Raw genomic sequence first — 12833 nt, 5'->3', positions numbered from 1 at the left:
TCCCCATCTATTTGGCATGAAGTGATGGGGCTGGATGCCATGATCTTAGTTTTCTGAATGTTGAGCTTTAAGCCAACTTTTTCACTCTCCTCTTTCACTTTCATCAAGAGGCTCTTTAGTTCTTCTTCACTTTCTGCCATAAGGGTGGTGTCATCTGCATATCTGAGGTTATTGAATATTTCTCCCGGCAATCTTGATTCCAGCTTGTGTTTCTTCCAGCCCAGCGCTTCTCATGATGTATTCTGCATATAAGTTAAATAAGCAGGGTGACAATAAACAGCCTTGACATACTCCTTTTCCTATTTGGAACCAGTCTGTTGTTCCACGTCCAGTTCTAACTGTTGCTTCCTGACCTGCATACAGGTTTCTCAAGAGGCAGGTCAGGTGGTCTGTTCTTCCCATCTCTTTCAGAATTTCCACAGTTTATTGTGATCCACACAGTCAAAGGCTTTGGTGTAGTCAACAAAGCAGAAATAGACGTTTTTCTGGAACTCTCTTGCTTTTTTGGATGTTGGCAATTTGATCTCTGGTTCCTTTTCCTTTTCTAAAACCCATACTTATGCTTACTAAATCTAGTGTTCTGTTTTGAATCTTTTTTAATTTTACAAGTGGGTGTGTTAAATATTCTATATTTATCTCTCTTAAAATAGAGTGTGTGCATGTGCCAACTTGCTTCAGTTGTGTCTAACTCTTTGGGACCCTCCAGGCAAGAATAATGGAGTGGGTTGCCATTTCCTGCTCCAGGGGATCTTCCTGACCCAGGGATTGAACCCACATCTCCTGCGTCTCCTGCATTGATTGGCGGATTCTTTACCAATAAAGCCACCTGGGAAGCCCCCCAAAAGAGTCCATTAATTAAACTGCATAGTGACTCTGCATTTACCCTGTGATTTGTACACCAACTTCCACCCCTCACAACCCCTGAAAACGACTTCTCTTCCTGTCCCAGATGCTCCTTTTGGATCTTAGCCCCAGAAAAGTTTCTTTTCTTTTAAACTCTCCAAATAAGACTCTACTGTAAACACAAGCCTCAGATAATAAGCGCAGGTAACATCACTATTTCCTGCTGTCAGTGACACTCAGTGCACAGGTTGGAAACCCCAAACCAGCAGTGTGGCTGCTGTGCGGTAGCTCCCACCTGTTTGGCTGTATATTTCCTGGGTTAGCCCCTCTTTGAGAAGCTGAGCTGAACTCTGTCTCCCCATGCAGTAACACAAACCCTGTGGACTGCAGTCTCTAAGGAACGTGGAAACCCAGAGGTTGGTGCCAGGCTGGGGTGGAGGTGATTTGCTGAAAGGTTGAGAAACACAGGAAGCAGATCAACCCGGGTAAGTCAAACTGGCAAAAATTCAGGGCCCCGGGCTGTCAGAGGAGGGTATGCTGTGGTTCCACAGAGGCGTAGATATCTGCAGTTTCAGCACACCATCAGTGCTCCATCCCAGGTGGCTCAAGAGGTAAAGAATCCGGCTACCAATGCAGGAGATGCAGGAAACACAGGAGACACGGGTTCCATCCCTGGGTCGGGAAGATCCCCTGGGGGAGGAAATGGCAACCTCCTTCAGTATTCTTGCCTGGAGAATCTTATGGACAGAAGAGCCTGGTGGGCTACAGTCCATGGGGCCCCAAAGAGTCGGACACGACTGACTGACTACACACGCAGATGTTCCATCTCATTTCAGACGCAGTGTTCTACTCCAGTGAGAGACAACTGATTGAAAGACACAGATGCAAACAGAAGCTGTGGGGCCTGTAGGTGGAAAGAGAGTTGTTCTTTAGGACAAAGGATAACTCATAGCAGAGATTAGGCAGGTGGGGGGAAACCCTTTATCTCTACAGTTGAAGAAGAGGGTGCATTGAAAATTTGAAGTGCAGTTGCAAACTCAGCATTTCTGATAGTTAAGAAGCAGTAAGGGTGCCTCTGTTACTGTTCACTTATGTTTGTAACAAGAACGTCAGGACCTACCTGGAGCAAGGGCAGAGGGACAGGAGCAAAACCTGGAAGTCTCAAGAAGATCAATGTGGTCCAGAAAAGATCCCTGAAAACGCAGGGGATCTGGGGGGGAGAGGGGCTCCTCCCCGCAGCCTCCCAGAACAGTGCTGGTGCCCACTCATTGCTGTCTCGTCACTAAGTTGTGTCCAACTCTTGTGTGACCCCGTGGACTGCAGCCCACCAGGCTCCTCTGTCCATAGGATCCCATAAATATTAGTTGAATAGTCAAGTAAGGTTTTTGACAAATTTCTAAGGAAGAAGAGTTAGAAAGGAAGGCTGGGAACCACATCTCTCCTCCTCCTTTGTTGTATATGTTTGCCAGTTGAACATGTTCATTTCACAGAAGGAAACCAGCTAATCCTTGACTCTGCTCGTAAAGCTACAGGTGAAAGAATTTTATGGCAATAATCGAACTGGGTGCATCTCCCCTAAGGACAGCAGTCAAGATCCTGGCAGAAGGGCCAGAACCTGAGAGCACCGTGCCCTCACAGGGTCTGGTGTTTCATGAATCGATTATATAATGCCTGCCGGCTGCACAGATCCAGCGCGATGGGGAAGAGAAGCAGGAGAGAGCATCTGCTTTCCTCTGGTAGCTTTTGATTTGTTTGGTCCTTTTACTTCTCTGTTGCCAAGTAGCAAATGATGCAGGGCTTCCCATGTGGCTCAGTGGTAAAGAACCTGCTTGCTGATGCAAGAGACGCAGAAGATGTAGGTTCTATCCCTGGATCAGGAAGATCCCCTGGAGGAGGAAATGGCAACCCACTCTTGGCAACCCCATTCTTGCTTGGAGAATTCCGTGGACAGAAGAGCCTGGAGGGCACAGTCCATGGGGCTGCAACGAGTCAGACACGACTGAGCGACTAACACACACACAGCAGATGATGACAGAATTGAGTGCCTTAAAAGAACCATTTTATTCATCTGTGATTGTGGCTCAGGGAGGCAAACAGGGCCCTGTGGAGGTGGCTGGGCCGTGCTCCCCGAGGCGCCTGCTGAGGCCTAAGAGCAGCTAACTCAGTCTAAACCGGCTCCCGTTTGCCCATTTCCCTTCCTGGTGTGGTTTCATCCCTTCAGAGGCTCTCAGCTCCACAGCAGCTCTTCGGCTTCTCGGTCCTGTGCCCACACTCACCCTTCCCCGATTGTCCCGCCGAAGCCACAGGAGGGGTCCCGGCCCATGTAGCTGCTCTCCTGACCTCCTTCCTCTGGGAAGGGAGGCAGGGAGGAAGGTTCTGACACACACCACTCCCTGTCTTTCCCCATCTGAATAGGCTGCAGTTGCAGACATAAGACCTCGTCAGCTCTGCTTCCTCCAGCATCGTCTTACATCACAACTCTGCCCGAAGCGAGGGCTCTTCTCTGATGTTCTCTGCCACGTGTTGCATCCTAGACTCCGCACTTAGAACACTGTTCAAGCAACTTTGCTAAGATCACTTGGGCCTCCCTGGTTGCCTCCATGTTCTTCCTTGAGCTATGTAAAAAGTTCAGCTGGTAGGCACAGGGAGCTTTATTCAGTATTTTATAAAAACCTATCATTGTGTGTATTCAGTCATGTCTGACTCTTTGCGACCCCGTGGGCTGTAACCCGCCAGGCTCCTCTCTAGGTGGAATTTTTCAGGCAAGAATACTGGAGTGAGTTGCCATTTCCTTCTCATAATAACCTATAATGAAAAAGAATCTGAAGAAAGAATATATATATATATATATATGTACATGTATAAAACCTGAGTCACTTCACTGTAGCCCTCAAACTACCACAACATAGTAAATCAACTAAATTTCAACAACAAGAAAAATAGATCAGAGCAAGATGAAAAGGTGGAGAATCAGCCTTAACGTTGGATATGACGATTCCAAATGACAGAAACTCCGCACTGGAAGGGGCTCCCATCAGAAAGCACTTTCTCTGAGCAGAGAAAGATGGGGCAGGTTTGGGACTCTTTAATTCTGTGCAGATGGTTGTGTACAAATATTTTTCAGAGGATCTCATGGGGACAGTGGAGAGTAGGGGCATAATTTCAAGCCTAACTTTTCTTGTTCTATGTCTGTAGAGGGTGTAATTTTGACTGAGAGAGGGCGTGTTGCGCACCGAAGATGAAGAGAAAAGCTCCATGAAGAGCGTTCCCGCGTTGTATGCGGTGCAGCTCAGCTCTCCTGTTCCACTCCGGGCAGTGGCCTCAGTGTCAACCTGGAAGTCACCGGCCCGGGAGCCTGGGGGAAGTGGCCTTCACTCAAGGTGCTGATCCTGGTGACTGTGCGTCCCAAACATTGTTTTTTTGTCTCCAGTTTTCATCCGTCATCTCCAGTCTCTCTTACACAGCACTGGATCACGCCTCCTAACTCACCTTAGGTGGGGTGGCTTGCAGCTCCTAGCAAGCTTTTAAATGAAAACCACAGAATAACTCTTGCTCGAGCTCATTCTTGTATTCTTTTTATGGGACAGGAATTACCTGCCAGCAGATTGCTTCTGCAAAAGAGCTCAGGAGATCTCAGGATGAACGTGCCTCAGGTCAGGCAGCTTTGTTCACGGCTGGAGAGCCTTCGCTGGAGTAGCTCTGTGCATGCTCGTGACTCCAGCTACCCTTCCCATGCTGAATATGGCACCATGGGCTTGAATAGGTTCAAGTTATTCTTTTGAGAAAGACAGCTTATCTTCTTGAACAGAAGTTAGGCTCGACAATGCTTCCCCATTAGCAAAGCGGAGGGAGGTTGACGGGCGTGCTTCTCCAGCATCGGGAGCCACACCTCGGGCTGGTGGCCATCCTGAGGGCTCTGGGGTCTTTCAGAAGGATTTCCCCCTTAGAGCCGTCCTGAGAGCCTCCAGCGCAGCCCTGGAGCTTCTCAGAAGGATTTCCCCCTGAGAGCCGTCCTGACAGCCTCCAGCGCAGCCCTGGAGCTTCTCAGAAGGATTTCCTCCTCAGAGCCGTCCTTTCCGCCCTGCAGGAGGAGTTGAATCGCTAAGAGAACACAGGGAAAGGGGGGGGCAGAACGTAAAGGCTTATATTTCCTCTTCAGAGACGCAGCTTGCGTATTCTGGCCCTACTGTCCACTTCACCACCAAAAAACAACAAAAGTAAAGAGAAGTAGCTTTGTGCTTTATCATTTCAGCTGTGCTTCTTGTCAAAGGGGAACAGATAAAGGCAATAAACGATGGCATTTGAACAGAGTTGCCATGAACCAAAATGAGGGGGAAACTTACTCTTTAACGAGGGTGGTTTTTTGTTCATACGTACCTTAACCGGTCTGAATGTCACGGATAGTGTGCATTTTTAAGTCTCTGAGGCAGGCAAAACTGATTTCAGATTTCCGATTTGTTTAGCGAAACAGAACTCTGTGGATATTTTTTATAAACTCCCTAATAACTTTTATTCAGAGCACAGCTGGTCACACGTGGCTGTCAGCTCCATGTGATGAAGCACTTCTTAGTTCCTCAGAGGATCTTAGCTTCACTGGAAATGCCTTAGTAAAAACTTTCTGTGTGGGGAAGAATTCTTTTAGTTTTCTGGGTCTAAATTTCTTCTTAGGGCTTTAACATTAGTCTCTTAAGGTAACAGTGCATTCTGTAAACAAGTGTAAAATCTCATGGTTTATGTTTGATGGGGTGGCCATTCTAAAGTTCCTACTACTTCTAGGATCAACAAGCACATTGTGAAATTTACAAAGTTTGAAGGACAGAGCCTGAGAGGCAAAGATTAGCCCTGATTTAGGGAAGGAGGGAGGCACTAGAAAAGCTGTTGCGTGAAATGGTTAAGAGTTTGGCCGGGCTCTGCGCCAGGTTTGAAGCACTTGCTGTCTTAGCCACCCTGGGAGATGTGCGTCCCCCAGAGGGACAAACCCCAACCCCGAGTCTTCTCACAGTCTCTTAGTTGTCAATATCCCCTTCTAAGGGGCTTCCCTGGTGGCTCAGTGGTAAAGAATCCGTCTGCCAATGCAGGAAACTCAGGTTCCATCCCTGGGTCTGGAAGATCCCCTGGAGGAGGAAACGGCAGCCCACTCCAGTGTTCTTGTTTGGGAGAATCCTGTGGACAGAGGAGCCTGGTGGGCCACAGTCATGAGGTCACAGAGTCGGACCTGAGTTGGCGAGTCAACAGCAATAATGCTCCCCTTTTAAGGCACGTTCTCTCCTCCTGTTTCCTGAACAAAAGTCACCCTTTCTCAACTTAGAAGGGCTGCAGCCTTGCACATCCTTTTATTTTTCTGTCTTTTCTTTTTCTCCATGACAGCTTCCAGATGACACATCTCTACTGCTTGGGAGGATTTTTTTTTATCCTAAAAGCAGATAGAGAGGTGTACTAAAAGAAAATGTCTGCAATTCTTTGTCTTTGAGGTTTAATTTGAAGTCCTTCTACCACTAAGGACACTTCCAACTTGCCCTCGCTGCCTGCGTGGCGTCTTCCCTGTGTGTGTGTGTGTGTGTGTCTCAGTCGTGTATGACTCTTTGTGACTCCATGGACTGTAGCTTATACCTTTGGTGGGATCCGTGTGCCCTGAAGCTTCTGTGTTCCGTGGGTTCCTCTATCCTGAAACTGACTGGATAATATTAATGAGACCAGAAATTGTAAAATGTATGGAGTGTCTCTATTGTTAATACATATTGATTCCTGGGTGACTGTGCAAGACACTGATAATTTCCAGGTAAATTTTCCCTGCTCTCAATAAATGTTAAGTCTAGTGATGAAGACTAGCCTATGCAATGAACAAGAATCTGCAAGCTCATCTATGAGTACCTGTGTACACACGGTCACCAGGTGTAGAGGAAATTGTTCAGTTAAGGTGACTGCATAAAACCAGTTGAATGTAAGATTAACACAGAGACTCTGTTGTGAAAGAACTCTTCGAACAGCTAGAAAGGTGGAATTTTGGAAAATAAATGGAGGAAGTAGAATTCTCAAGTGCTGGGTTAACAATAGTTAAAACTCAGTCTTGTAAATAAACAAATACCATGGCTCATTAATTAATTTTAATTAAATATTCCTAATAATTTTTAGAGCACAGAACCAAGAAGCAAAACTTGAGCCTGAAGTTTTCCTTCTTGGTTCTGTGCTCTAAATGTTTGAAAAATGATAAAATCTAACTGGGAAGTAAGGTAAATAATACTGTTTCATTAACTATCCGATTAAGCCTATTAATGCTTTACTTCTTGGACAAATTTCATAATTTTTCTGGTAGAATGCTATCATTATAAAATAGGGATATAATCATCCTATTTTATAATAATCATAGTGCAATAAAAATAAGATCATCTCATCTCAAGTAAAAGTTTGCATGGGGGCCTCCCAGATGGCTGTAGTGGTAAGGAACCCGCCTGCCAATGCAGGATACGTAAGAGACGCAGGTTCAATTCCTGGGTCAGGAAGATCCCCTGGAAGAGGGCATGGCAACCCACTCCAGTATTCTTGCCTGGAGAATCCTCATGGACAGAGGAACCTGGCAGACTACAGTCCATGGGGTCGCAAAGAGTCAGACACAACTGAAGCGACCTAGCATGCATGTGCACAAACACACACACACAGAAACATGAATAGTATATGACAGCATGTGGACTAAGCGTAGGCTTCAGAAGAGGTGGACCCATATTTATATGGTGGTAGTGTGTGAATTCCCAAGTCCTTGCTGTCTCATCTGCAACCCCAGGGTAACATGACCCATTCTGCAAGACAGAGTCTGAGTAGCGTGTCTGTGGTGACTGACGCATGTCTGAGCCCTGTGATCCAGCCGTTTCCTTTACAAAGAAGTTCCCGCCCAGGTGGTAAGGGAGTGTGCAGGAGGCGATGCCCCCAGCAGTGTTTGCGATGGTGTAGACTAGGAGGCCATTGGGTGTCGGTCCCTGAGGAGTGGATACACCAAATGCGGTGAAAACATAAAAGCACAGTTACCCAGAAGTAACAGGTTATATTTTCAGAGTAACATGGATGAATCTTTTTAAAAAATATTCATTTATCTGGTTGCACAGGTCTTAGTTCCAGCACATGGGATCTTTCATTTGCTACAGGCAAGCTCTTAGTTGAGGCATAAGGGGTCTAGTTCCCTGACCATATTTCAAACTTGCCTGCTGACTGCACTGGGAGCTTGCAGTCTTAGCCACTGGAATACCAAGGAAATCCCCACAGATGAATCTAAAAAAAAAATAACACTGAGTAAAAAATCAACATAAGCTCATTTATGAAAATAAAAAAATGCATATATAAAGAAATCAATATTATACATGAATGCATAAATAGAAGAACATGCTTTTAAACAAATTTTGTCTTCTATAAGAATGGAGGAGAAAGGGGATCTGTTGGGTTGAAGGTAATAAGCCAAGGAGAGTATGACTTCTGTAGTCCAATGATGGCTCATACTAAGAGCGGAGAGATGTGATTACCTCAATTTTTTATGCTTATGAATAAAAAAGCAGACACAAACACACGAAACGTTTAACGAAAGGAAGGTGCCTGTACACGATAAGGGCTTCCCTGGGGGCTCAGTGGTAAAGAAATGGCCTACCAATGTAGGAGGTGCAGGTCCAACCCCTGGTCCAGGAAAGTCCCCTGGAGCAGAAAATGGTAACCCACTCCAGTATTCTTGCCTGGGAAACCCCATGGAGGGAGGAGCCTGGTGGGCTGCAGTCCATGGAGTTACAAATGGTCGGACACAACTTAGCAACTGAACAACAGCAAAAGCAGCACAGTAAGTACTGATAGTGTATTCCAAACTCTTCCTAGGTGTTCCAGTAACTGTTGGGCTACAGCAACTGTGCTATGTAGGCAGGTTGTTTAATAATGAAAATAAGACAAAGATTTAAGAAGCATAAACTCATATTTGCTTATAAATCAGAAATTGCATCCCAGAACCTGGCGTTAGCCAGAAAGCCTTATGAAGCGTGTCTGGCTTGGACATGCTTCATTATGGAATGTGCTTTTGTTATTGAAATGCTATTAAAATAACTAAGCAAAGAGCTTCCAGAGATACTGTAATTATCAGGCATGTTACAGAGAGCTGTACTGAAATTAACTTGTGGAACAGCATCTTGTTAAAGGCACATATCAGTATTTTCATTAGGTAAGACCAGCCAAACCTTTGAGTTACAGCTTTAAAAAACTGGGAAGAGCAGAGAAGGGTATGGTCCAGGCTCGGTGTAACATAACTGCCAGACTCCATGAAAGCAAGCTGGGTGGTCTGATGATTGGAACACGCAGCTTCTATTCCTTAGTGATTATTTTAGGACAAAGAGTTTCGATGACAGGGATGTGTGGCCATCTTTTTAACCACATAAATGTCATGGGCCATTATTTTGAAAGTCCATGAGTGACACACTTGCCTTCAGCTTCTCTCTGCCTGATTAATGCTAAGCCGTGCGCTCTCCTCCCCGTCCCACTTCTGAGGCTTTGGCCCTTGGCTCTGTTTGGCTCCCAGTGTGTGAAGTGCTGTGTTAGTGAGAAGCTCTATACGATGCCTAAATCAGCAACCAGAGAATGCGCTTCCAGAGAGCTCAGCTCAGGTGGGCATGGGTGGGAAACAAGGTAAGTTAGTAACTAAAATAAATACACACAGGTGCAGATGCAGCTCGGCCACCTGTCTCAATAGCCTAGAGAATATAAACCTAGACTAGGATTCTAAAAGAGGGGACAGCTATAATCTAGAATAGGGGTCCCCAACCTCCAGGATCTAATGCCTGATGATCTGAGGTGGAGCTAAAGTAATAATAACAGATATAAAGTGCACACGAAATGTAATGTGCTTGAATCATCCTGAAACCATCCCCCCAACCCCCCTGGTCTGTGGAAAAATTGTCCTCCATGAAACCAGTCCCTGGCATTAGCCAGAATGCCAGCTGCCAAAAAGGTTGGGAACCACTGATCTAGAAGATGAGACAAAGGAGAATGATATCGCTCCAGCTCCCTGGGGGCTAATGAGAAAAGCTGCAGAAAAGCATGCACGTGAGGCCAGTGGTCTAACTGGTCCAGGTGGACAAGGGTGTATAAAGCAACTCCTAAAGAGAGTTGAGATGCCTCTAGCTGCAAGAAACAGAAGACTCAACTAAGATGGCTTGAACAAAGTTATTGTCTTACAGGACAAAAAAAGTCCCAAGGTAGGGCAGATCCAGGTGGGTTAGTGCATCTGCTCAAAGGTGAGTCATCAGAGACTCGGATTCTTTCCATCATGCTCTCTACACCCTGGCCTGGTTACAAAATAGCTGCAGCATCAGCGGCCACATGAAGGCAAAACAGCCCTAAAACAAAGAAGAGGATTGGTTTCCTTCTGAGAGTCTCTTTTATCAGAAGGAATTTTCCAGAAGTCTTGCAGCAAAGTCTGCTGTCTTACTGGCAAGGTTTGCCACACCTTCTGATTTTTAAGATTTTATTCATTTATTTCTGCCCCCCAACTTTATTGAGGGATGATTGACAAGAATAACTGTATATATTTAACATATAGTGATGGGTCTTCCCTGGTGGTGCCAGCGGTGAAGAACCTGCCTGCCAGTGCAGGAGAGGCAAGAGATGTGAGTTCAATCCCTGGGTCAGGAAGATGCCCTGGAGAAGGGAATGGCAACCTACTCAGTATTCTTGCCTGGAGAATCCATGGACAGAGGAGCCTGGTGGGCTACAGTCCATAGCGTTGCAAAGAGTCAGGCAGGACTGAAGTGACTTAGCACACACGCATGCACGCTTGCACCTCATAGAGTTAAACCTTTCTTTGGTGTATGATGAACAAGCTTAAGATCTATTCTCAGTAACTTTTGAGCACACAGTATAATGTTATTCACCATTGTCACCATGCTGTACATTAGATCTTATGCTTATAAGCAAAAGTTTTTACCAGTTAGGGATTCCCTGGTGGCTCAGATGGTAAAGAATCTGCCTGCAATACAGGAGATGTGGGTTTGATCCCTGGATAGGGAAGATGCCCTGGAGAAGGAAATGGCAACTCACTCCAGTACTGTTGCCTGGAGAATCCCATGGATGGAGGAGCTAGTCCTTGGGGTCGCAAAGAGTCGGACACGACTGAGCGACTTACACCTCCAGGTTTTTTTTTTCACTGATGTGGGATACAGAAGCCTCAGTTGGCTTAAACCAATCACGGCTTATTCTTGACGAGTGGGAAGCCTTTTCTGAAGGACATTCTACATGAAAACTGCACCTTGAAATCCATCTCTCAGCACAGAATAGGGGAACGGAAGGGAAGGACCGAACAGCAGGCAATTAACATTTTTTTAAAATGTGCTATGTGGGGAGAATTTGAAGGTGTCCGAAAGAGGGGAGACATGCTTGCTGGAGTGATTGTGGGTGAGAGTTTCATTGGTGGCTGTTAGAGCAGCTTGGGAAAGGGAGGGCAGGAGACCCCTGAGAAGAGAATCGAAGTCAGGAGACCGAGAGTGAGAGCTCCCAAAGCCGACATGAGCTCCGAGCAGGCAGCCTGGAGCCCTGACTCCGTGAGCCCTCGGGTTCCCTCTGATCTCTCCTCAGTGGGGTGTGCAAGGCCTCCGGGCCATTTCTCCCGTTCTCCGGCCCTACCAGCCACCGCCTTTGGCTTCCTTTGTTGCAAATTTCTCTTTCAGGATTTTGAGTCCCTGCTTGTGTTTTGCCTTCTGTCAGTAATGATCTTCCTTTATATGTGTACCTGGGTGACTTGTTTCATTCTTCAAGGGGGAGTAGGACATCACCTCCTCCAGGAAGTCTTCCTGTGACTCTTGGGTTAGTTCTGTCCCCCCTGAGCTTCCTCAGTATTCTGTGTACATCTGTGTATCATAGATATTTAGTGCATTTGTCAGGACTGGTGCTGGAATAAAGCATAAAAAGCAAACTCCTTGCTTTAATGGAGATTGTACTCTAGCGAGAAGGTTAGGCAATAGATACGTATATATAAAGTACATATATGTGTTTTATTTATATAAACAAACATAAACATTGCTTATATTTACATAAAGTCATGTATATATAATGCATAAAACACACACATTTATAATATATGTGGTAAATATATTAAAACATGCAGTACAAGGCTGAGACGGGAGTGCTTCCCTGGTGACTCAGTGGTAAAGAATCTGCCTGCAATGCAGGACATGCTGGTTAGATCCTTGGTTTGGGAAGATCCCCTGGAGAAGAAAATGGCAACCCACTACAGTATTGCTGCCTGGAGAACCCCATGGACAGAAGAGCCTGGCGGGCTGCAGTTCATGGAGTTGCAAAGAGTCAGATGTGACTGAGCAACTAAACTAGAGCAATACGGAAGGCAAAGATTTGTATCCCCATGTGTTACTGTGTCCAGAGGTTGAGAATGTGAGAAAAATCCTTAAAAAGAGACTGAGGTGGCCTCAAGGGCGTTGGTCGAGAAGCTGGTGATGCGGCAAGAGAGAAGGATGGCCAGGAAGTTAAAGGAAGGAAGTGTTTGCTGGCAGTGGAGGGCCCTAGAAAGTGACACGTTCCTGAGGGCAGGAATGATGCTCGACTGTTTCTGCACTCGGCGGTGCTCAGTAGATGTTTGTGGGGTCCAGTAAATACATTCTTCCTTCCTGATGTGCCGCTGTCCTTAGAGAACACTCGTTTCCAGCATCTTTTCCTTCCTCTCAATTTTTCCTCCTCCTTTCCTCCATTTTTCCTGATGTCATGCGGGGCTGAGGGCTTTGGCCTCCTTCAGATGGCATGACCTATTTGCTAGGATCCCCTTACTTTTATGGAGGAGACAAGAAATAAGGTTCACCAAGGAGATGAAATGTGCAGAGAACACCATCCGAGTTTGCCCCACTGTCTCTCACCTTGCTTGTGCAGGGTGACAGGATGGAGACTGTGAAGACGGGAGCTGGCTGGGAAGGATCTAAGGATCTCTTTTGGCTGGGCTGTGTAGCTCAATGACTTTGTACACATTC

The sequence above is a fragment of the Bison bison genome, unplaced genomic scaffold, assembly GCF_000754665.1.
Source record: "Bison bison bison isolate TAMUID 2011002044 unplaced genomic scaffold, Bison_UMD1.0 scf7180017864349, whole genome shotgun sequence".
Taxonomy (NCBI): Eukaryota; Metazoa; Chordata; class Mammalia; order Artiodactyla; family Bovidae; genus Bison; species Bison bison.
Note: the sequence above shows the minus strand (reverse complement) of the source record.